This window comes from Callionymus lyra, chromosome 3 (genome assembly GCF_982586985.1).
Source record: "Callionymus lyra chromosome 3, fCalLyr1.hap1.1, whole genome shotgun sequence".
NCBI lineage: Eukaryota > Metazoa > Chordata > Actinopteri > Syngnathiformes > Callionymidae > Callionymus > Callionymus lyra.
In genome coordinates, this window is record NC_141820.1 from 30,241,532 (window position 1) to 30,264,675 (window position 23,144).

At 39.1% G+C, this 23,144-nt stretch overlaps 1 protein-coding gene across 1 annotated transcript in view; it reads right to left on the minus strand.

Moving 5' to 3' along the window:
• adcy2b (adenylate cyclase 2b (brain)) overlaps nucleotides 1-23,144 on the minus strand; it is a 360,789-nt gene that overhangs the window by 134,732 nt on the left and 202,913 nt on the right. The window lies entirely within an intron of this gene.

Genomic DNA, 23,144 nt, shown 5'->3' on the forward strand with positions numbered 1-23,144 from the left:
ATCCGGTTGTTGAAAAAAGTAAATAAATATGAAAGCTTGGCATCAATAAATAGATGGTGAGATGTAAAGAAAATGACATGGAAAAAAAAAAAGACAAGAGCTTTCAGAGCTGATATAAGCAGATGGTCTGACTGTTCTGGTAGGCGGTTTTTTTTATCTAGCTGTTTTACTGCCGTGTTCCAACTATAGTTTGAATAAACAAATTTATTTAATAAGATGGTTTGAAAGTGTTTCTGTGTAAATACTATTTGTGAATGTAACTTCTTATTCAAAGTAGTTTGTCTGATATTCAGGGGAGTTCTGGTACTTCTGGTATGTTTATTCAAAGCCATCATGAATTTGATTAAATGGATTTCATTGTTAACTGCTGCCATCCTGGTTAGGAATTAATGTTCTTTCCACAAACAAACAGGACCTCCTCTGACTTGAGGACGGAGAAGTCATTATTAAAGCCACGAATGTTGTTTTAATTTACCCGTGAAAGACTGAAAGCCGCAACAGCTTCTTTTTAGTTCTGGTTTCCGTCAAGGACATGTCGGAATCCAATAATGGTGCGATTCAGACAAATCCAATTAAAAAAACGTTTTTCATCCAGTCGGTGTCAGTGAAGGTTTTTTCACAGACCGCTAAGACGCTAAACCGTTCTATTGTTAACAAGAGACGAGAGGAATGATTCATTCAAGGTCACATACCGGCTATAATTGTGGCAGGCAGACGCTCGGCTTTACTTCTCTTCAGCGTGAGATGCAGAGGTGTGTCAGGGGTGTCAGCAGTTATTGCAGTGACTCATGCGGAGGTGGATTTTAATCTAACGTTTTTTTTTGGATACACAAGAGAAAGTGTACGTCACCAACCTATTTACAGTTTTGTCTTTCAATATAAGTTAGAAATTTCATCAGGTCCGGTTATCTTGCTCTGGGTGACTCTCTTTCTGCCTTTGAACTTCTAGTCCCTTTCTGAGTTTGTACAAAAAAAAGAGTGGAAATGTAAAACTGTTCGCCGCCCTTCGGCTGGAGCAGCAAACACAAAGGCGAGGATGGCTGCCTTTGATGCTATTAGCATAATGTCTTTTTGATGCTAATGCTAAGCGCTGGAGACTGACCGCCGTGGTTCAGGCAACCCACATTTGGTCTTACATGGCCGATGATCGCCCTTCCCCTCTCTCTTCCTACATCATCGTGACCACCTCGTCGGCTTGGCGACATCCTTTCACCGTCTCTATAAGGGTCAGGAGGCGGACCCCTTTCTTCCTTCTGTCACTCTGGTCTCCATGGTAACACCCCTCCCTGTCCTCCTCGTCAACCCTCTCCCTGGACAATGGTCTTTGTGGGTGGGGATGATATTAAAACCCAGTCGTTAACATCTCATCAGTTTTCTCGAGGCTCCGCTCAACATCCAGATGTATACCACATTGTCGGTTTACCCAGCATGCATTAGTCACGTGATCTTCATGCAAATGTGACATTTAACTCTTTAATAGATAGATTGATCCACGTAGGAGTAATGGTTTGGTTCCATATCACAGATTGGGTCTTGGTTTTATGAATCGAAACATTTGTTCAGAATCTTAAAACGTCAATTCATACAAGTCATTGTCACTATGACTATAGATAGATATATAGATAAACTATGTACTAATGAATCAAGAACAAAAAGGTTAAGTTGATCTTGAGAAAAGGAAAATAAGGGAGGTATGCTGCACAGTGGTGTTCGCTTGTGAAAAATTCTTCATTTACGATGAAAACCCAGTTTTTCTATCTCAGCTGAAATACTTCCAATTCTGGAAAAGAGCCACACCCTTTCATTGTTAGATAAGTAATTCCTTGAAATTCAAATCTCTCCAAAATCCCATATAATGAGTGAAGAGATTTTTGAAAGGAGCTGGAACTGTGCAGTAAATAAGTAAACACTATTGCATAACAACAAAAAGAAATATGATCAAAGAGGCAATAAAAAAGTCAAACCATAGACAGTTGATTGCAGGTGCAGTAGATTCAACACTGTGTCACTGCTGTCACGCTGAAGTCAAGCTTGTGTTGTGTTCAAAGGCTTCTCACCAAGAAAACTAGAATCTTTTATTAATGTGTCTTTGGATTATTAATATTATAAAATTATTTTAAAAAGATGAGTCTGATCTGTAATGTATTATTGACTCCTGAAACGCTTGATAAAGTGTCTTGAAAATGTAGACTACTGACTGAAGTGAAGGTTTTAAAGGGGATACAACTCGATCAGGTCAAGGGGGTGGGGCTCCAGGTGGGCAGAAGACCCCCATGAAAATGAAATAATATCAAATATTAGTGAGATCACTTCTCAGCAAGGTTGCATGTTCGCTTCCAGGTACTGAGGGAGGCGACTTGTCTTATTTCTGTGTGTTTGTTTGTTCTCACCGTGTTGTGTAGGTTTACTCCGGACACTCCAGTTTCCTCCCACAGTCCAAAAAATATCTTTATTGGGAACTTTGTCCATAGGTGAGTGAGGGTGTGAATGGTTGTGTATCTTTGTGTGTTCTGCCACAGCCCGGCATCCTATCCAGGGTGTCCCCTGCCTCTCGCCCGAACAGAATACAGAATTTCAGCTAGACCAAAATAAAAAACTGAGTAAAAGCAGTTTGATAATAAAAACGTAATTACAAGTGATCTTTTTTGTTATTGGCCTATCGCAGAAGGCCAATAACAACACAACAGCAAAAACAATTTTGTCGTACGTTTGTCAGTCTTTTGTCTTTTGATTTGTGCCAAACCGCGAGGAGTGAAACTTAATTAATGCAACATCTGTCACAGCCAAGATCGTCATTTCAGCAGATGATTTGTAGCACTTAAATAACACAACAGGTGGAAGTTAATGTGTGGAAAGATTGAAGTTTTCATCTCTGATTTAAGGCTCATGTTCTCTTTTTTTTTGGTGAAACAAGAGTGGGCGTGAACGAGGCAGACGTAATTCAAAAAGCTAGATGTGATGGTAGCTGTGATGGGGGGGGTGCTGGATGTTATAATTTCCCTCTGGCTTAATTATCTCGGTGTTACTCTTTCTCTCATTAAATGCAAGAGACGATTTACGAGCGGCTGTTGCGCTCTGTGTGTTAAGGAAATTCCCAGAGTGTGTGAGTGCGTTTCAAAAGCAAGCAAGAGGCTTGTAAACGGTGTTCGGAAAGGGAATCACGCTCCACCGCTGTGATTTAAAACAAGCGTATCATTACTGACAGAGTGAAGGAAATCTATTTCGAATCACGTCAGACCCATCACAAGGCTTCTATTCACAGTCACGTTCATACACACTTTTGGGAATATACCCTGTTTTACCTTCTCTCGCGATTGAGTCATCGGAATGTTTCTCTAATAAATAACATGGGAAGACACTCAGTGGTGATTCTCACAATTTATGTTTGCCGAAGGCTGTTTTGGCTGCAGGCTGTGTGTGATTTTGGGTGATATAAAGGGACTCCAGGGCACGTTTGTTATAAATCAGCTGTAGTTTAACTCTATCTCCAGTGAACAGTTCATGTGTTTATGAATAACACATGTGCTGGACTTGCAAAAGTTAAGCAAAATCAGGCTTTTTTTTGGTTGTAATATAATCTTAGATCAGGAATAAAGATTCAAGTTGATTATATTCACTTTTTTGACCTTCGTTTTCAAGCAGGTTCTTTTGTTTTAGAAGAAAATAATAATAGAAAAAATGCGTCAATGATTTAAGGTATTAAATTGTGGAAAAAATATAAGAAATTAGTTAGGCTTGAAAAAACATCTGCACACATTCAGACCTTTGTCTCTTCATCTATTGTATCATGTCACAACATGATCTGGAGCTTTTAATCCATGCGTTTGTGTCTTCTCGTTTAGACTATTGTAAAAAATTTTTTTCATGTCTAAACAAGAAAGAGCCGTCTCGCCGGCAGTTAATACAAAACTCTGCAGGGAGAATTCTGAGCCGCTCTAGTAGAAGAACTCACATTTACCCGATCCTAGAATCTCTTCACTGGCTGCCAGTTTCTTTGAGGATCCATTTTAAAATTCTGATTCTTACTTTCAGATCTATTCATGGTCAGGCTCCTCCTTATGTCAGTGATCTGATCCAGCCTTACACCCCTACTCGGGCTCTGAGGTCTGTGGATCAGAATCTACTTATAGTTCCACGCACACGCTTCAGGACCAGAGGAGAGAAATCCTTCCAGGCTGTTGCTCCCAAGCTTTGGAACGATCTTCCTCTCCCTCTGTGTTTGATGGATCTACTGACTCCTTCAAGAAACATCTTAACACACTCTTTTTTGTGCAGGCTTTTCCCTGACTTTCTGGGACTCCTGTGTTTACAAATAACTGTTACTTACTAACTTGCTTACTTGCTATTCCTTAATATGAGTTCTCATTACTGTAGTTTATTTCACTCTTCACACCTGATAAAGCTAACAGGAAGTCAGTGCGTCCTCATGATAAACTCGTCCAGTTCCAGGAATCTTATTTGAGAAGCTGCTGACGGTGAAGATATTGAGATCATGAAGTAGTATTCAGAGTTGACTCAACAACAAAGACACAGCTGCAGAGATCCTTCTGTTGGTGGCGCTCTTCTCCAACAACATGCACTCTGAAATCATCTCGAGAAGCTTCTGTGGAACTCTTCACAGCATCATGACTTCAGTCTGCCAAGAGAAGCTTCTAACGGAATATCGAGTGTGGATGTTTCAGACTTGGGTCAGTACCAAGTCCAGTGCTGGACACAGAACAACATGATATGAGAGAGGGACTCCAGTCTACAGAAGAGATAAGAAGAGAGGAAAGTATTCATTCCCCGATGCTGAACAGATGCTCGTGAGAACTGGGATTTTCACCAGTACAACCACAAAACAGAAAATTATGAATTTTAATCTAAACATAAGAAGAACAAAGCATCTCTTCCAGTAGCATCTAAACATATTTTCATGATGTCGACTCTCTGGAGAAGAACCATTCAATTCACTTTATATTTTTCACCTTGGGGTTTAAATAACACCATAAAAGAGATGAGAAAAACTTCCCACTGATTTACAATGATCACAACATTGCTGCGAAAAAGAGGTGGAGTTGAAGGTGATAAGAATTATAGTTATATTTTTTTATTAATTTTATACTTTTATGTCAATCCAATTTCTTTTAAAGAGAAACTAACTAACACGGTTGATGATCTGCATTATGCTGTAACAGTAAATCTGGCCTATTTATCTCTTGCAAACACTTTTGTTGGTCATTCAACTTATCAATCAAGTAATGTTTCTCTTCCTCCACCTCTCATGGTAGTATCTTAAAACCCACTGTTCATATAATGTCTAATAAACCACACAAAAATGAAAGTAAACCTTCAGAATTGTATTTTCAAGCAAAGGTAAGAAAACAGCTAGAATTGGTTTTGGCTCCCAGAAAGAGTGAGAATGTTTTTAGAACCACACTTTTTTTCCCCCTTCCTCCACTGAAAATTGAATAATTTTGGCAAGTTGTAATAACTCCTTACGCCGTAGCTGTTCCACAACCCTTTGTCCTTTGTGACTCACCCACTCCAAACTCAACCCCGCCCCACTTTCATTTCACCATTCAGTGTCAAGTGCTGTCCTCCCTTCTCAATGGATGCCCCTCCTTCCTCGTGCTGCCTCCCACCATCCAAACACAAGATGACCTGAGCATGACACACTCTGCTCACACATATATGGACCATGATAAAGACGCGGGTATAACCAGTACTTAGGGCGTCTTTCATTCATCATAACTTGACTAGCATTATCACATATTATCTCCAGCAAAAAACGGTTTTGTCCCAGATTAGCATCAGTCCAGAAGATGACAGATGGAGATGTTTGTGTTTTAATGATCTCAAGGTTTGTAATGGATGCACATTTTAAATCAAGAGGGCAAAAAAAGGATGGCTATCGTCAAAGGCTAATGAGAAACGTAATGTGTTTGTGAGTCTGTGTGTGGGCGGGACCCTCCTCAGTGTGACGGGACACTATATAATAGACCAAGTTGGTCGTATTGTTTATGGCTCGTGCTGAATGGCCCACGGCAGCAGATGTGGTGTTACCCGGCAATAACCAAAGCTCATTAATCACTGTCTGCTCCTCGCCCGTGTGTTTGTTTCCACACGATCTGCCCACAAGCACTTCAACCCTTGATCTTCCCTGTTTGTGTTCTTCATAATGCCTGTTTAAATCTTGAGTCCAATTTAAATAATGTTTTGCATTACGCTCAAGCTCTCTTTAAACCAACATCCTTACCGCGGTGGACGGGTTTGAAGCTGTGATCCCGGGACTACTGCACGATGCCAGAGGCACTGTTCCACTCACTGAGAGGGTCGCCACTGGCCAACAGAACAGTGAATATATTAAGAAGCCAGTTGAGGTTTCTTGGACACAATCAAGACAGCATAAGCAGAGAAGGAAACAATGCCAAGACCACATTTATTTTGCAGATCAATACTTAGACAGAGACCACTCAAAAAGTAGTTGAGGAACATTAGCTACATAAAGGGCTATTTGTCAATTGATCTCTGTGGAGGTAACTGGACTTGTGCCACCGATTGTGCGATACCTGTCATTAAAGCAGTGATTATTATCTTTCTTAACACATTTTATGGGGTGAGAACTGGCAGGAATTGGAGTTGAAGACAAGCCCAAAAAAGATCGGGTAAAAAAGAAGACTTTTCCAGGTCGAGACTAAGACTGACACCAAAATAGTACAAGCGTTATATGCACAATATCTTGCAGAAGTTGAAGTACATACTATTTCAACAACATTCTGTTATTATAATGAAGATGAAACAAAGAGAACTAAGATTAAACCAATAAAAGGTGGTCTTGAAAGCTAAAACATCTTGTTAGAATATACTCTGTTGAAGCTTTGGGGCACTTCAGACTGAGAGTGCAGCACCAAATCTAACAGCAATTCATTTCAATTTCATCAACTGATTAGGAAAGTCAAGGGTTCAAGATTTCCCCTCAGCCAATCGTTAATTTTCTACTCGAGAATATTAAATCAGCCTTCGCATGAATTGCTTTTGCCAGCAGTTTAACTTGATCATCCCTTTTCATCATCCATATTTCAGGTTTAAACAACCTCTCACGGCACTCCCTGCACTTGAACTGTTGTGACTAACCTAGGCTGCCCTTTGCTCTCCTCTAGAGATACGTTTGAAGGCATCCAACTGGTTTTTGTGTGGTTTTCTTCGGAGATTTAGTATTTCTGAACCTTTCTTAAAGGGATAGTTCACACAAAATTCAAACCTCACTCATTCTCTACTCACACTCATGTGGACTAAGATTATTTTCAGTGTATTCACTTCTTTTTGTGGAGTTACAGAAAAAAATGCATGTGAATGCTAATGTAGTCGCTAATGAAGCCGCTTGTAGTCGATTGTAGAGGAAGCTACAAGGCTACTCAGGCTAAAGTTCTGGAGAGCGAGATTTACCCTGAGCTACTGGGAGGCTTTCGCGACGAACAAGTTTCCAAATTAATTACATATATCTTTAAACAATTTCTTATGTAAAGGCTTGAATAAAATAATACATTACAGAAGAGCTGTATGGAGGTATTTTGATGATCTTTGGCATGTATTTTTGGATGAGGAAACCCTGTATTCAACCGTTATATGGAGAGCATCGTTGCACAAAAATCCCCTTATACTCCCAAAAGGCACGGATACTCTGAAAATTCTACCTCCCTTTATCCAACACGAGTAGAAAACGAGTGAAAGGGCCACAGAAAAGTAAGTAAAGGGTTTCCACAGTCAGATTTTGGTATAAAGTGCAACTATTACGACTGCCTGTACTTTTTTCCATCAAAGCATTTACATACATTTTTGATTGATGTATTTTTGCACCATTTAGAGATTAACACACACAGAAAAATAGTGTAGATTATGATGTGGCTAAGAAAAAAAGCAAACGCAAAAAAAAAAGGGTGTCAAGTTTGATCAACATTGTTCTTGTGTTATTGCAAATTTTCAGAGTTTTTAATTAATTTCTGTATATTTTTGGACTATGGGAGGAAACCAGAGTGTCCAGAGTAAACCCACATAAGCAAAGGAAGAACATAAAGACAGTGTGTAATCTCAAGCTGGAAATAAACGAGCAACCTTCTTGTTAGCACTATTGTAAATGATATGTGATCATTTATCCTGAACAAACTGAACTGGAAGTGGGCGACTGGACACTTATCTTTAGATTTAATGCCTGCTGTCCTCGTATTGATGACATCATTTACACAAAGACTGATGAAGTTGTGCGCACGGATGTGATCGTTAATTACTCCATGTTCCACCGTCACACTTCATCTGTTCCAGTAGCTCTTCGATCTCTGCGTCCACACTGAGGTGTCTCTAATGAGAACATGAAACATGAAGCCAAGCAGCCGCAGTATCGGTCCGTTTATAGATTATCTCCAACGTCGAAGGGGTTTTCCTTATAGGAAAAAGAATAGATGATAGAGGAAAGCAAGCAATTGTCCAATATCCGAACCAGATTCAACATCATTCTGCATCCTCGATCATAAATCCACCTGAACTTCTGCTGAATCAAAACACCCGCCCCGGAGAAGGTTGTGGTGACCTGGCCGCTCTTACATCATAATGCAAGCTCATCGTTTTAATGCTGAATCTCTCCATAGATGGCCAGAGTCTGAAGATGACACTGCAAAAAAAAAAACACAGTTATGTCACCGATAAGCTTCGTTAACCCTAGAAGGCGAGCACCGCTTCTTCCTTAAATCCTAAAAGCCAAATTAATGATGGTCAAGAGGTCGATGATCTGAAGAAACTAGTGCAGAAAGAACAATTGAGATTGTGACCTTAAGAACCAGATGAAAGATACTTCTGATTTACTAACTGTAAGTAGTTTTAAAAATGTTTCTTTTGTTGGGTTTTCCAGGTAATTTACGTGCAGATTTGTGCTGCGATTTTTTTTATAAATAAATATTTGCAATTGGTACTGATGCAGCTCTTTAATCTGATTTTCTGTTTATACATTTTCATAAGGAACAATAACATGGGCCGAAAACAAACAAAAATCCAAAGAAAAAGCCGAAGACCGGAGCACAGCTGGAACACGACTCAAATCGGCGAACTTAAAAGACAGAAAAACTTCAAAAACAGAATGTGCTATGAAGGTCAGAATCAGTTCAACAAACTCCAAACGTCAACTTACGAGGATTGATCGGGGTAAGAGCCAAACCTAGTCAGGACAAGCTACTAACATCTCAGCCTTGCACCCGTGCCTCCTGCTGACAAGATGAGAACTAAGGGGTGTTGGTTATTGGTGAAGCATGTTATATTACTTTTATCTTTTTTTATTTGATCTAATTTTTTATTTTTCCAAATATTTTTTTATATTCATTAAATGTTTTTGAGGTGCTATGATATATCTGCCAGAGAGATCTATGTGGATGACAGGTGAGACTAGTGAAAATAGTGACTGAGAAAAAAACGAGAATCATATATGCTATGGGTGACGCAGACCTAGTGCTTTTTTATGTTTTATTTCTGTCACATTCTGACATTCCTTTGTGAAAGCTAAGAACACTTTTAACTCAATCTCTGTCTTACATTCACAAATGTTCTTTCTCAACCTTAGATTCTAAACTTTTTTTTTGCTCATCATCCTATTAAAATCTCAACAGGGTTATGAGGCTTAAACTCAACTATAGTAATGTAACATTACATAAGGTCACATCTCATCTCTCATCCTTTTCTTGTCTTCTTTGGTGGTGGACAGGCAAGAGTACACAGTGGTCCTTTGGACCTTGATGTCTGCTGCTGATATAGTGATTTTATTAAGGATTTTTATTTGCAAGTAAAAGGACTGTCTTAGAGTAAAGCAATGCACTCAGAAAAGTGCGCGATTTGAGACACAGCCTTGAGGATGCTCAGGATTCCATTGATAAGATATTAAAATACTATATCTGAAGGACAGCTCTTGCAGAACATTTTTGGATCACAGTGAGGAAGGTTTGGACATGTCCTGAGACACATGTTAGAGGTACAATGTTTTACTTATTGTTACACAACATCAACATAAAATATGCTGATTCACTAATTTTGGTCATGTTTTAACTTGTGGACACTTTTGAACTCCCAAGAAATACCTATTCTCATCCCTCACTGAGACAGTGCTTGGCTGCTTCCCTCACTCACTATTCTTTCTTCCACATCTGTGAATGTGCATTGAGGCAGATATGTTCCACTTAATAAAAAATACCTCACAGCGATCGATAATGAATAAATCATGAAAGAGGGCTACTAGTTTATTTAAGCTCATAACGTGAAAGATTAGACAAACTCCCTTCCGACGTAGGTAATCGTCTTCAGGTAAACCTTTTTAAAGTTCAGTCACTGCAGAGATGGCGAGCCATGTGACTGCCTTTAATGGTTCTGACCCATTTGTACCACACAAAATGACCTAGCTGACCTACAGTACTTACCTAGATCATTTCCTTGCAGCCTGTTTAAATGACGAGTGTTTTGTAATTAGTCATTGTTAGGGTTGGATAGTGTTCATTTGTATGTTGTTTTTACTTCAAGTGAGGAATAATTGGAGAGTCGGGCATATTAAAAAGTCATTATATTTAATGAGCACCTGCCGTACATCACAGTCTGTCAGCATCAGCCAAGACACACAATAAAACATTTAAAAATTTCCTTCACCATAAGCAACACCATGAATAATTTCCTTTGTGTTTATGAGCAAGACACGACACCGACAATCTGCTGAAGTCTGCAGTTTTTTAAAGGTGAACATTTCAGGGGTTTCTATATATAGACCCGTTGCCAGAGCGGTATCCCCAAAACGAGTATGAAAATGATATCAAATTACCATGTTTCGTATGTCTGCAATTAGCATACATCAGATCAAACGCCGGAGAGCCCTCGGTGGTTATGGATCAGGACGCATGTTCACTTTCTCCACCAATTATCATATCATTATCGTAGCGCCGCTCCTCGCCCGCTGTGGATCTAATTTAGCTCACACTGCACTCCTGGGAGAGTGTTTGCCAGACTAACTGTCTGCAGACTATTCAGTCAGTCTGCACTTTTTCTTTCACTGTATGGCCTTTATAATTGTATTGAAATATTGAGTTCCAATCTTGACTCACACCAACTGGCATTAATAGTTGTGGTGCTGTATTATTCTAGCTTATTCTTTCCAACAATCTTCCATCTTTAACCCTTAATGGTGTTATCTCAGGGTCAAGGTGACCCGACGGCCCCCAAAAAAATGTAATTGTTTTATCCCTTGTGTTGCCTCTGGGTCAAGGTGAACGACCTCCCCCACTGCATATGTGTTACTGGAAGCCAGGGAGGTCGTTCACTTTGTCCCTGAGATACCACAAGGGTTAAATGTGTTTTTTTCCTTCACATTTTCCACATATCTGTTTGTAAATTCGCTATTTTAATTTGGTTTATTTAATTGTAAATATGGAATGCATTGGTGGGGAATAAGGATCTACTTTAACGGCAGTATATAGGTATCAAATTCAAGATTTATGGTTGGAAATATTTGGCTGATATACATGATTCTATCCCCCCGATATCGCAACAAGCTAAATGAATGGCTGGACTAGGGGTACAGTAAGAAGCTTAACCATCTGGGAAAATGTAACTGTGCCCCCCTCTAACACCCCACTGGTCAAATATTCTAGCTATGCTTAACTGGGAGGAAGTCCTAGCACCTCTTGGTTAAACCCAGTTAGGTTGGATACGTTTTTTTTAATATTTTCTGTTTTTGCTTCTCCATTTTACAACTGATGACAGGATGGATGATGTAGCAAACCGGATCTTTTCGGACTGCTAAGCCTATCTGCTGATTATCTCATTAAATCGTAAGAGTTTTACCTGCAGACAAGAAAACTGTGTGAGTTGATGTCTTTTATAATGCCTCATTTCCCAGATTCAAACATTCCTAAGGACAAACAAGGCTCTTAAGAAGTGTTCATTTAAGAAGGAGCGATGATACAGTCAGAAACAGAAACGATCTTAACTGCCTTCTTATGAGAACTTTAAACTACAGATGCTACGCCGAAAACTCTTTGTGGGAGCTTTCCATTGTGGGGGTTCTGAAAACATAGTGGAGGATATGCATTTCCCTGACGTGGCTTGATCACTGAGCAGTTGGTCGCTAAGATAAATCTTACATTTTCTTCTAAAATAAAGATCTTCTTAAGCTAAGAGCGACTCTGGGAAACACGTCTTTCTTTTATAGCGTTCTTAAAGGGCAACTAAAGTGTAAACTCTCCTGGCTAACTGACATGTTTCAAATGCTAAAGTCTTTCTCTCCAAGATACAGTAAGTCCCTCATCATGACCATGTTTTGAACTTATTTCTTTATAAAGTTCTCCCCCAACTGAAATCTCGGCGAACAAGAGGTTACGAGAGCGGAGTCCATTATGGTATAATAATGATTTTCACTCCTCCTCCAGCCAGCTCTAATCATGCCCTGCTTTTTTTTATACCCTAAATCCCTTGGAGGTGGAGACTTATGGGATTGATGATGGTAAACAAGATTTAATCTCTAGCAAAAGGAATAGTTTTCAGGGGACGGGGCTTAATCACATTTTCGAATAAATATTTAAATTAAAAGACAATTTTGTACAAACTGAAATTAAAACATTAGATAACTTTTAAGAGCGCTCCTAAAAATGTAGCACTTAAGAGCTTCTCAGTGAACTGGGAAACTCAAACATTCTCATTAGATTCCTGCTCTCAGAGACTGTACTAATGAATGATCCGAGAAGTAGCAAGAAAAAATGTGTACATGTAATATAAATGCGAGAGAGAAGGAACACTTTAAAACGTAAACCTTCTTATAATTTATATTTATTTATGTGGTGTGCAATCTAAGGGTTGTTTCTCACAAGTTTCAAGGACCACGACAATCATTTCGCAATATGATTTTATAAGAATGCTTGTGAAACAGTAACACAATTCCGTTGTTGTGTGGAGATATAACATCTTACCTGGTATTGGTACCTTCAAGGATACAGAGGTCAGACCTTCCTCCGTTCAGAACCTACTGAGATTGCTTTAGCATTGATGGATGGAGAAGAGTACAGAGGTCAATTATGCTGCTCATTCAAGTGTGTCCAACGTGTTCTGGGAGGAACAGCAGGAACCAGAAATCCAATAAAAAGTCCAATACTGTAAAAGTCTGATCCAATTTAAATTGTTGATTCAAAACCAAATGACCTAAGTATTTTCAGTATTCATATCTGAATGATCTGATATATTTTCCCCTTTTATTTTAATGAATGTTTTGTCATCACTATTTGTTGTATTTATGTTACTTTGTATTATTAGTTTGTTCTTTCATGTCCGCTCTCTCCTTGTCTCCTGGGTTTACTAAAGGCACACGGCTGGACCTCATCTGCAATAAAGACTTGACACCTACTTCAACCACCTGAGTTCAGACCTGAGTGTCAGATCAAAGGATTTCCTTCGTCAGTTCCCTGTTCTTGTCTTTGGGTTTCTGTTTATTCCTCGGTTTAATGGAAGTTTGGGGTTTTGGCTATTGGAGAAATTGGAGTTTTGAAGTCTTTGTTGCCTTTGAGGGCATTTGATTTATAATTTAAATCGTTCACTTTTTCTGCTGACTTTGTTGTCGACTGGTTACATGACCTTAAGGATTCTGCTTTATTTATATCTTGACATTTTAGGTTTATTCGTGTATTCTTAGGGGGTTCAGGTGTATGTGTAACACAGGTGTCCTGTTCTATTTATACAGTGTCTTGTCCTTGTCCTTCACTTGATATAGGGTTTACTGTACAATGTAGAACAAGAATTAACACTCATTTTTACCCGGTTGGCATCATTCCTTTACTTTATTTGGACCACTTCTAACAATACCTGAGCCTTCACCTGCAATATCATCTATTTCTTTTGTTTTGACTTTGATATGTGGAACAATTCGTACATGTGTTGAGCACACCTATAAGAAGTATGAAGAATGTTGTTTGTTGTGAAAACACCTGCTAAGTCAGAGCATCTCAATCTTATGGTACAAGAATTAATCCATCACAGCTTCTGTTAGACGGCTGAGAATAGAACAGAACATTATGTGTAGAGAGGAGTCACATTTGTCACATTGTCACTTTTGTCACATTTGTCACATTTACTCAGAAAAGAAAAAATAGAACCAGTTTCAAGTTAACAACATGACTTTGCAATTATAGCTGTACATCTTCTGAAAAAAGTAGGTTAAAGTAATTAACAACATGACAAAAATAAAACTTATATCTGTACATGTGTTCCTGAACTATTTCTAATAATAATTTTAAAAAGAAGGTGATTTTATCCAATGCGACACTACCTAATACTTCTGTATATCAACATGTGTTTAAACACACACAAGACAAAAAAGGGTTGAAATATTTAAGATATTTTCCTAATGTTTAGAAAAAGGCCACTATTTATGGTCATTTTCTGTCCACTTCTTTCTGTTGGGATACAAATTGCAGACAAGTCTCCTAGAGAAGCTCTTGGAGGACGTGAGAAAGGAAAGGTTAATGAAAGATTCTTATCCGTCTCCTGTTGTCGACATTACTGATGGTCCCTGAGATAACCATTCACCGTATCTGTGGTGCTGAAATGAAACATTTGCATTTACAGTAGACACCGATTCATCCTCGCAATGAATGACTAAGAATAAGATCTGGAGGCTTTGGAAACTGGACATAATCACCCGCCACTTTATTACCTTGCTAGAGCTGCGTCCTTCTATTGCCCTCAAAACTTCCCCAACTCTTCATCATCTCAACAACACCAGATCATGATCTCCTGTGGCCTCCAGAACCCACCATTACCTGCTAGACCTCGTCTGACCATTAGGCCACCTCTGGTTTGTTTTGTGCTGCAGCTAGCCATAAGTCTTCCCACTTTATCGATCCGCTAACTTTTCTTTAAACTTCCTGTCTATAGGGTTAACAATCTCCAACATCTCCTGAACCATCAACCCTCTCATACACCAACCGCCCAACCCCACAAATGTCAAGAACCTCTGTGGTTCACAACTCCCTTAAAATAACTTGCCTTACCCACCAATGCCAACATTACAGTTATATTGGCGTCTTTCCATAATTTTAAGTGTGACTCTTAGCATATGTTTAGTGTTTAACCTAAAGCCCGATTCACAAGGGATAAGTATTTTCTGTGGACAAAAGGCGATTTGTAATAATTGATGCGCCATGTCTGTGATTTGTAATGTAATAATTACATCGCAAATAACCTACTGTATTTGTCCAAAGACAGGCATCAGTTGATAATACGAGTCCAGTGTGAATCTGCATCCAGGTGTTTATTATTGTAATTGCACCTTTTTCCATCTTGCCATGTGTATGCAACCTTTCTCTTTCAGTAATTGCACGCCTCTTATGTATCTCTAGGTAATTTCAGTGAAACAGACTTTTTTTCAGTCGCCGCTTTTCCGCTGCGAATGTACTTAAAATAAGACAGAGGTGGGGGGGGGTAATTTAAAAATCACCAATGGTTTACAGGTAAAACGTAACCCGCGCGCATAGCGCTTAAGAAGGCCTTGCATGGTATTTACCCACTGTTACCAAAGGTTTGATGTGTGAACGTGTGTGATGATGGCTTATAGGTACCCTTGCTCGAGATACATGGTATTCTAAGCTGTTTTCTTTCTTCTTATGTTGTACTATTGCACTTAATAAGGAACTTGTCATATTTTTTTTTTGTGTAACTGTGTTTTGCCGTCCATCCCGGCCAGGTGTCAAAAGAGATTTTAATTTCAATGAGACTCTGGATAAATAATGGATGAATGAAAAAAGAAAATGAAAGTTGCAGCCGATGGGCCGATAAGTAATTTGTGTTACTAAGGTTGAATAAATTCAAAACTGAAACTTTTAACCTTAAGTCACGGATGTTCCGTTTACAATTTTAAAAATGTTGTTGCAAAAACGTGAATAACATTACCAATCATTGGATGATAAGAAAGCAGGCGATCACAAATATGTATCTTTCATCAAATGGACTTAATATTTAACAATCCAATAATTATGAAGGAAAATAGGCTTCGTCTACATGTGTTCTATATTGAAACTAATGACATGATTTGTATCCATATTGCATTTGTTTATTGTTAAATAGACATGACATCACAAGATCCATTATCCATTGGTGTGGGATGGGAGAACGACTCGTGAGAAAGTGTAATGAAAAAGGGCTTTCAATTTACCACCAGCTGCCTCTGATATGTAGGTGTATGAAAAACAACTCATCACATCACTGCCCACAACCACTCCAACCACAGTCACCGAAATTCTCCTCGACACGAACACACACGCACCGACTTTCGTTCACTGAATCGTGATAGCTGTTGCCATGACAACACATTTTGGCGTATGGGCAGAGGAAGGCAGATAGATGAGGAATCCCAACAACTGGTGACCCGTGATCCATGCCTGCCGCTAGGAAATGCATGATATAATGGAAACATGCGCTTGGAGTAATCATCTTGCGGATATTGTGATTCACAGCTGGCACACTGGACACAGAAGTTCAGAGGTTCCCAGGCGACATCCTGATGAAACCTTGCACAGACTTTATTCGATAATGAGAAGTAGCTTCCTCCCATGAACAGAGCGTAACAGATCAAGATTTATTTGTGTTACCCACCTTAAGAAATGTTTGGTGTTCTAAGTGATCACCAACATGTCTTCAACCCTTTGATGGAAATCTTAACTTTAAAAATGGCCTTATGATTTAGGTTTAACCTTTAAAAAAGCAAGAGAAACACTTGCGTTTCTATGTATGAAAACTCACTGAGGCACTAACTCATTCATTTGCTACTCAACCGTAAAACTATTGCCTTTTCCACGGTTTCCATGGCATTGCTTGTTTTACCAAGAGTCTGCGTGATAACAGTAGCCTGTGGATGGTTGTCTGGTTAACTATAACCAGCTTAACGGCTTGATTGACGGCCCCCATTTGCCAAAATCAATAAATTGAACTGTCAGTCAATCATGTACAGAAAAAAATTGCTTGACATTTTATCAGCGGATTAGCGTTAGTTGGGCATCATTTAACACAAGGGTTATCTCTTTCCTCCACCTTCCACTTTATCCAGTGTGCCTTCTTGTGGCTACTTCTGTGTGTATATGTTTTATTTATTAGTCATGCATTTATTTATTTTTTATTCTGGTATTACATTTTAATTATTAATGATTTATTGTGCAATACACCCTTTTCAACGTATACTGTTTTACATTTTTATAAATAGTATGATCTATGTGTTGGATACTGTACAAAATGTCCTCACTGTGTCACATATAAAGGTTTATCTTATTTATCTTTATAACAGTCTAAAGTAAAATATACACTAAGCTGTGAAAGCTTATTGACTCTGCTGCCGATGTAGTTCGCTGTGGACACAAAACAAGCGAAGAAAGGACTTGTGCTATTATTAATACACAGAAAATAGAAAATAGTTACTATATAAATGAATGCAAATGGTGAATGCGCTAGTTTTCAATAGGTCTACTTAAAGTCTGTGTTGTAAAAATGTATCCAACAACCAATTACATTTGTTTTTTTGGGACACGTTGCTACTGAATGGAAGACAAGCTGTTTTTTGTAAATATGATGTATATTTTACTGATGCTCCAAACATAAAATAATATATAATATTGTTCATAATCGTTGTTTATCAGAGTCAGTTACAAACAATCACAAGTCATTGGAAAACTTTATTGTGTCTGCACATCTGTGCTGGAACCGGGGCAGCATCACATCAGGTCTTCATGCGCTAATATCCAGAACCTTTGTTTATTAACCATTTTTGGTCCTTTTTATGTGGAGCCGGTTCCCCTGGCGTCCTCCCTGCCCCCATTGCTCTCCCAGCTTGTAAATCTAGGTCAGCGAGATATCCAAACAGTAGAGCATGAATCTCAAATAAGTGTTCGAACTGTTGTGTAACTGTGTCCGTGTGTGTGTGTATCTATGGAAACCGTCTCCGTCTGGACACATCAAATCAGTGACAACTAAACAAAACAGAAGAATTTTTCTCAAATATTTAGATCTAGATCAATATTATCATATTTAATGCCATTAACTAATTAAACTAAAAATAAGGAAGAACGGTGTCATGTAATTTACGTTGTAAAATTAAATTGGGAAAGCCCTGAATGTATTAAGAGATCTTGATCAAGGTTTTTTCAAGTACATTTTTCACTTACTGCTAAAAGGATTAACCATCGGTCACCTCTTCCTACACCCCAAACAAATACATCCTATTCGTCTCAAATGTCTGTGTTGAGGATACAATTTCATCTCTGAGTCCGTGTGTGATCTTGTTGGACACAGGACTTTGCCACTGTGGGATTAGAGACGGATTACCCACTACCTTGCAGAGAGGAAGCAGCGAGTCAAACAGGGTAAACCTCCCAGTGACTATGATCGTCAGCCCAGTCCTTTCTTGAGACCGTGTTAGGTCTTCCACTTGAACAAGAACAGCCGGGCCTGTGGTTCCTCAGGCTACTTACATTTTAGTTCACCGGCAATTCACCTTCTGGTTAAAAGTGGATCAACTAACTGGAGAGCACCAGCCAGTACCCCCTTGTTTTGAGAGCCTCTACTGAAGGTCCAGAAGGGTCCCTGCAAAACCATCCACTGGACTTTTCATAGTCGCCTGGATAGGGTGTCAATTGAAAGTCTCAAATTAATTTAATGTTTTTTTGGAATTCCCACAAAGAACACCATCAAACATTGGGAAACATACTGACAGAAAGAACTTCAAGTGACCTCCGTCTGGAATGAAACCAGCAACTTTATCCCCTTAGAACTTAGGTTTGTTGCTTTTTAAATCTGTCAGAAACAGGATCCACCTTATTCCAGGGACCTTCCTCCAGGTGTGGCCTTCCTTCAAGAATTTAACTTTACTTTGGAATTATTTTGAGTTCAATATTTATCCAGTTCCTAAACCGAGGAGCCTGTAATTGAACAAAGAGCTTTGAAATAATGCTTTCGCCTGAGTGGCTGGATTCAATATTTAAACATTATATGTTATTTAAGACCATTAAAAGTACTTATTTAAACTTAATACAATATTATGTTATGGACAAAAAACCTTGCCACTATCATCACTGTGCAATCTTGAGAAAATACATTATTTTAAAAACCTTGAGCGTGTCACTCGTGCCTCTGTCAGAGGTAACTGTGTTATTCCTCTGCGCAGAAGCACTTTCAGTCAGTCGGCCTGGTCAGTAAGTAATGCAAGTGTGTGGAACTCTGTACCTGAGGAGGTTAAACTGCTCACTACTGACAAGGCCTTCACAAAAAAATGGGAAATGTGGCTTATCAGCACCTACACCTGCCAACACTAGAAGATTAGCCTGTTGTGATGTTCTGATAAAATCTTCTTTTTCTTATTTTCTTCCTAATTGTATAGTAAGTAAGTAAGTAAGTAAGTAATGGTTATTTCTAGAGCACATTATCTAGACCAGGGTCCCAAGGCGCTTTAACAATCACAAACAATACACAGTTAAAATATTTACTTAAAAGATCAAGACACATAAGACAAACACAGGAGTTCCAGAAAATCAGGGAAAAGTCTGCACAAATAAAAATGTCTTAAGTTGTTTCTTGAAGGAGTCAGTAGATCATCAAACACAGAGAGAGAGGAAGATCGTTCCAAAGCTTAGGAGCAACAGCCTGGAAGGATTTCTCTCCTCTGGTCCGAAACCGTGTTCAGGAACCATCTGTAGATTCTGATCCATGGACCTAAGAGCCCGAGCTGGGGTGTAAGGCTGGATCAGATCACTGATGTAAGGTATAGTGTTTGCATATGAATTTTGTATTATATTGTACATGTATTGTGTTTTTAAAATGTAATTTCATTTCCTTTTTGCATCATGGCCAGGGCACTACAGATGAAAACTAGCCCTTGTCTAATTTGGCCTTTTTAACCATGTGTCTTATATATAAACATAAAATTCTATTTGTTCAATAGCCAGAAAAATATAACTTGTAGACATCCCATATTCAATGTCCCATAACCTACTTGAATTGCTTGATTAAAATCCAAATGCAACATTAATGCTCCATCCTACCCATTTAATATGTAACTTTAAATAATTGTTCCTCAAATAAGAAATTAATTTAATGGCTTGATCTCATAATGTCTAGACCATTTAATTGGGGCCAGACATTATGAGATCAAACACAACTTCTATGTGTCAGAGGCTATACAAGAACTTTCACTTAAGTTCTCACACTTGATCTAGTCATCGAAAACTATCAACCAACATCAGTGATCTGATGTCTGTGGATCAGAATCTACTGATGGTTCCTGAACCCACTTTCTGACCAGAGGAGAGAAATCCTTCCAGGCTGTTGCTCCTCAGCTTTGGAACGATCTATCTCTCTCTTTGTTTGATAGATCTACTGACTCCTTCAAGAAACACCTTAAGACATTCCTATTCAGGGAGGCTTTTCCCTGATTTTCTGGCTGTGTATTTCTCAGTGTTATCTTGATCTTTTTAGTATATATTTTTTGAGTATTTTTTTTTCTTTTGATTGTTAAGCGCTTTGTGACCCTGGTATAAAAAAGCGCTTTATAAATATAAATTATTGAATTACTTACTTACTTACATTCTAGTCAGAGATGTAAGCAATTCGGGATGGAAAATCTGCTGTGTTGATAAAGCATCAGTAGATAGAAACTGAAATGTAATCAGACTCTACAGTTTTAACTCTTAATTAGGAGATTGATTTTGTTGTGATTAAGTCACTTTTTTTGTCATCGCACTGAGGGAGGAGTGACATTGGGGAGGCAGCCAAGCAGCATCTCAGCGGGGGCTGAGCATCTGCATTTTTATTGTAACTCCCAAATGTAATAACCTTTGTTATATTATATATACAGTATATACACTGTGTAAAATTTTCCTTTCAGCTAATCTATTAAACGTGTATGCGTTGATGAGAATTATGACCTTGTTTAACTTCTCTAGAGGAAGATAAACTTAAGGAAATTGTATTAATACCTGGCAACGTGTTCTCATCAACGAATGTTTGCTTCCTCATTAGTATCTTGAGTGTCCAGTCTGTTGGTGGGTCACGGCTTCCCGCTCAGACTCTGCATTATTGATTCGAGCGTCTAGTGACACACACGTACACCAAAACACACACATGTACACACAAACACACACACACACACACTCCGTCCCTCCTGCATTTATTTAGCAACCCAGAACACAGCTGGAGAACAAGTCTTAATGGCAGCGAGTGACATCATCATGTCGTAATAGTCTAGTCTTACATGAAGGTCGTCACCAATCCATTTAAGATACATTAGAATGACTAATATGTTATATTTCTGGAAGCATATGGATGTATAAACTGGTATGATGAGGTAAGCATGACATCACTACCTGTATTATTCTGTATCCATCTGCTAATATAAGCTACATTCATACGTTCTGAAATTAATTCTGAAAACATTTTGTCCTACATGATGAATTAAAATGACACAATGTTTTAACGCCCGAGAGCTCACCGTCTTCGGTGAGACATTAGAGTTCAGACTTTGGGGTGAAAAGAATCATGTAATCATTTTAGTACGTGACCACGATCCATCTCAGGGGGTCACGAGGGAAGTGATTTATGAATGAGTTTCACGTGGTCTGGTGATCCGTTTCTGGGGCCAGCGGCAGATTTATGGACATCAGGGGGGTTGGTGGGCTCCAAATAATGGAGGCAGGATGTTACGAGGGCGTGGAAGGCTGTGGACTCCGACATCTGTGGGGATTATTGTTCCTCAAATGTATAAAATGACGTTCAAGGCATTGGATTCAATCCCACTTTGTGTGTGTTTGCCAAAACGATGGACCTCGTGACAAAAGACCCTCCGGTGTTGAATATGACGGAACGATGCAATCACCTCCACATTCACACCATTATCGCTGAAGATGAAATACATGCATCTGCTCAGGAACCCCCTGTCTTTGTTGGAGTGTGGGGGGGGGGGGTGTTTAGCTTCAGGGACAATTTGGACACAGATGTGCTCACAATGCTTATTAAGCAGCATTCAGACCCGTGTTCTCCACTTAACCCGCTCGCACATGTGCCGGGGATCGGCGGGTTATTTAGGAGTCGCTTTCATCTCTAAGGAGGTTTATGAACCTGTTCGTGTCCTGAAACTGTGCTTCAGAGACGTTTGCATCATCAATGATTCAGCCGGTTACCTGACTCTTTGTTCGTCTTCAGATATAAAACACCTCCCTGCTTTCTGCTCCCTGAGGATGTAGTATTTTCAGATCTCTCGAGTAAGGCACCATCATCCACCCCCTCGCACCTCTCTGGGAGAATAAAAAAAAAAAGAAAAAATCCCCTCACCCATCAACTTTCTTGTAGCCCCTCTCCTCCCCCTCTTCAGTCCCTGCTGGGAGCTGACATCACACACCCGCACACTGACAGTACAGGAACACACACACCTCTGAGGGGGCGCCAGACATCATCATGTCTTGCTGAGATACCGATCTGCTCCAAAGGTGAGAGGGCTTCCATCCATGTCCCGTCACTGTGCCCACTCACATGTAAATAACAGCTATACAGGAAGGCTGGGTGTGGTGGTGATATTTTCCGGGTACTCCTTTAAATTGGTTAATCATTATTATGCACAGTATTTACATTGTTATTTTTTTTATCCTCTGAATACTAAAGAACAGAAGAAAACATATATTTTATGCAATTCTGTGATGGTTTAATTAGGTTTCATGATACAGTGCCATCATTTCGGTGGTCAGTAGATGGCGCTCTCTTATGAAAAAATAATGCTTCATAAAGAGTAAAGACTATGGAGGACACGGTATCTTGAAACCAACCCACCAGCACTCAAGAGATTCTCGACGTCCCTGATCAAATAAGGCTGAACGGTCTCTTTTTTTTCTTTGCACCATCTAAAAAATCAATAGATCTCAAGACAACTTTATAATCTCTCCAGACCAGTGGTACCTCCCGACTAGCCACAGTTTCATACCGGTCCATGAGGCACAGAAAGAATAATTATACATACAAATTATTTTGTTTGGTTAAAATAGTTTGAAAGGCTGTACTGTAGACACATTAAGAGGCTTATCTTGTTAATGTGATTAAACAAATATAAGTCTGATGTGCTGATGAAGCTT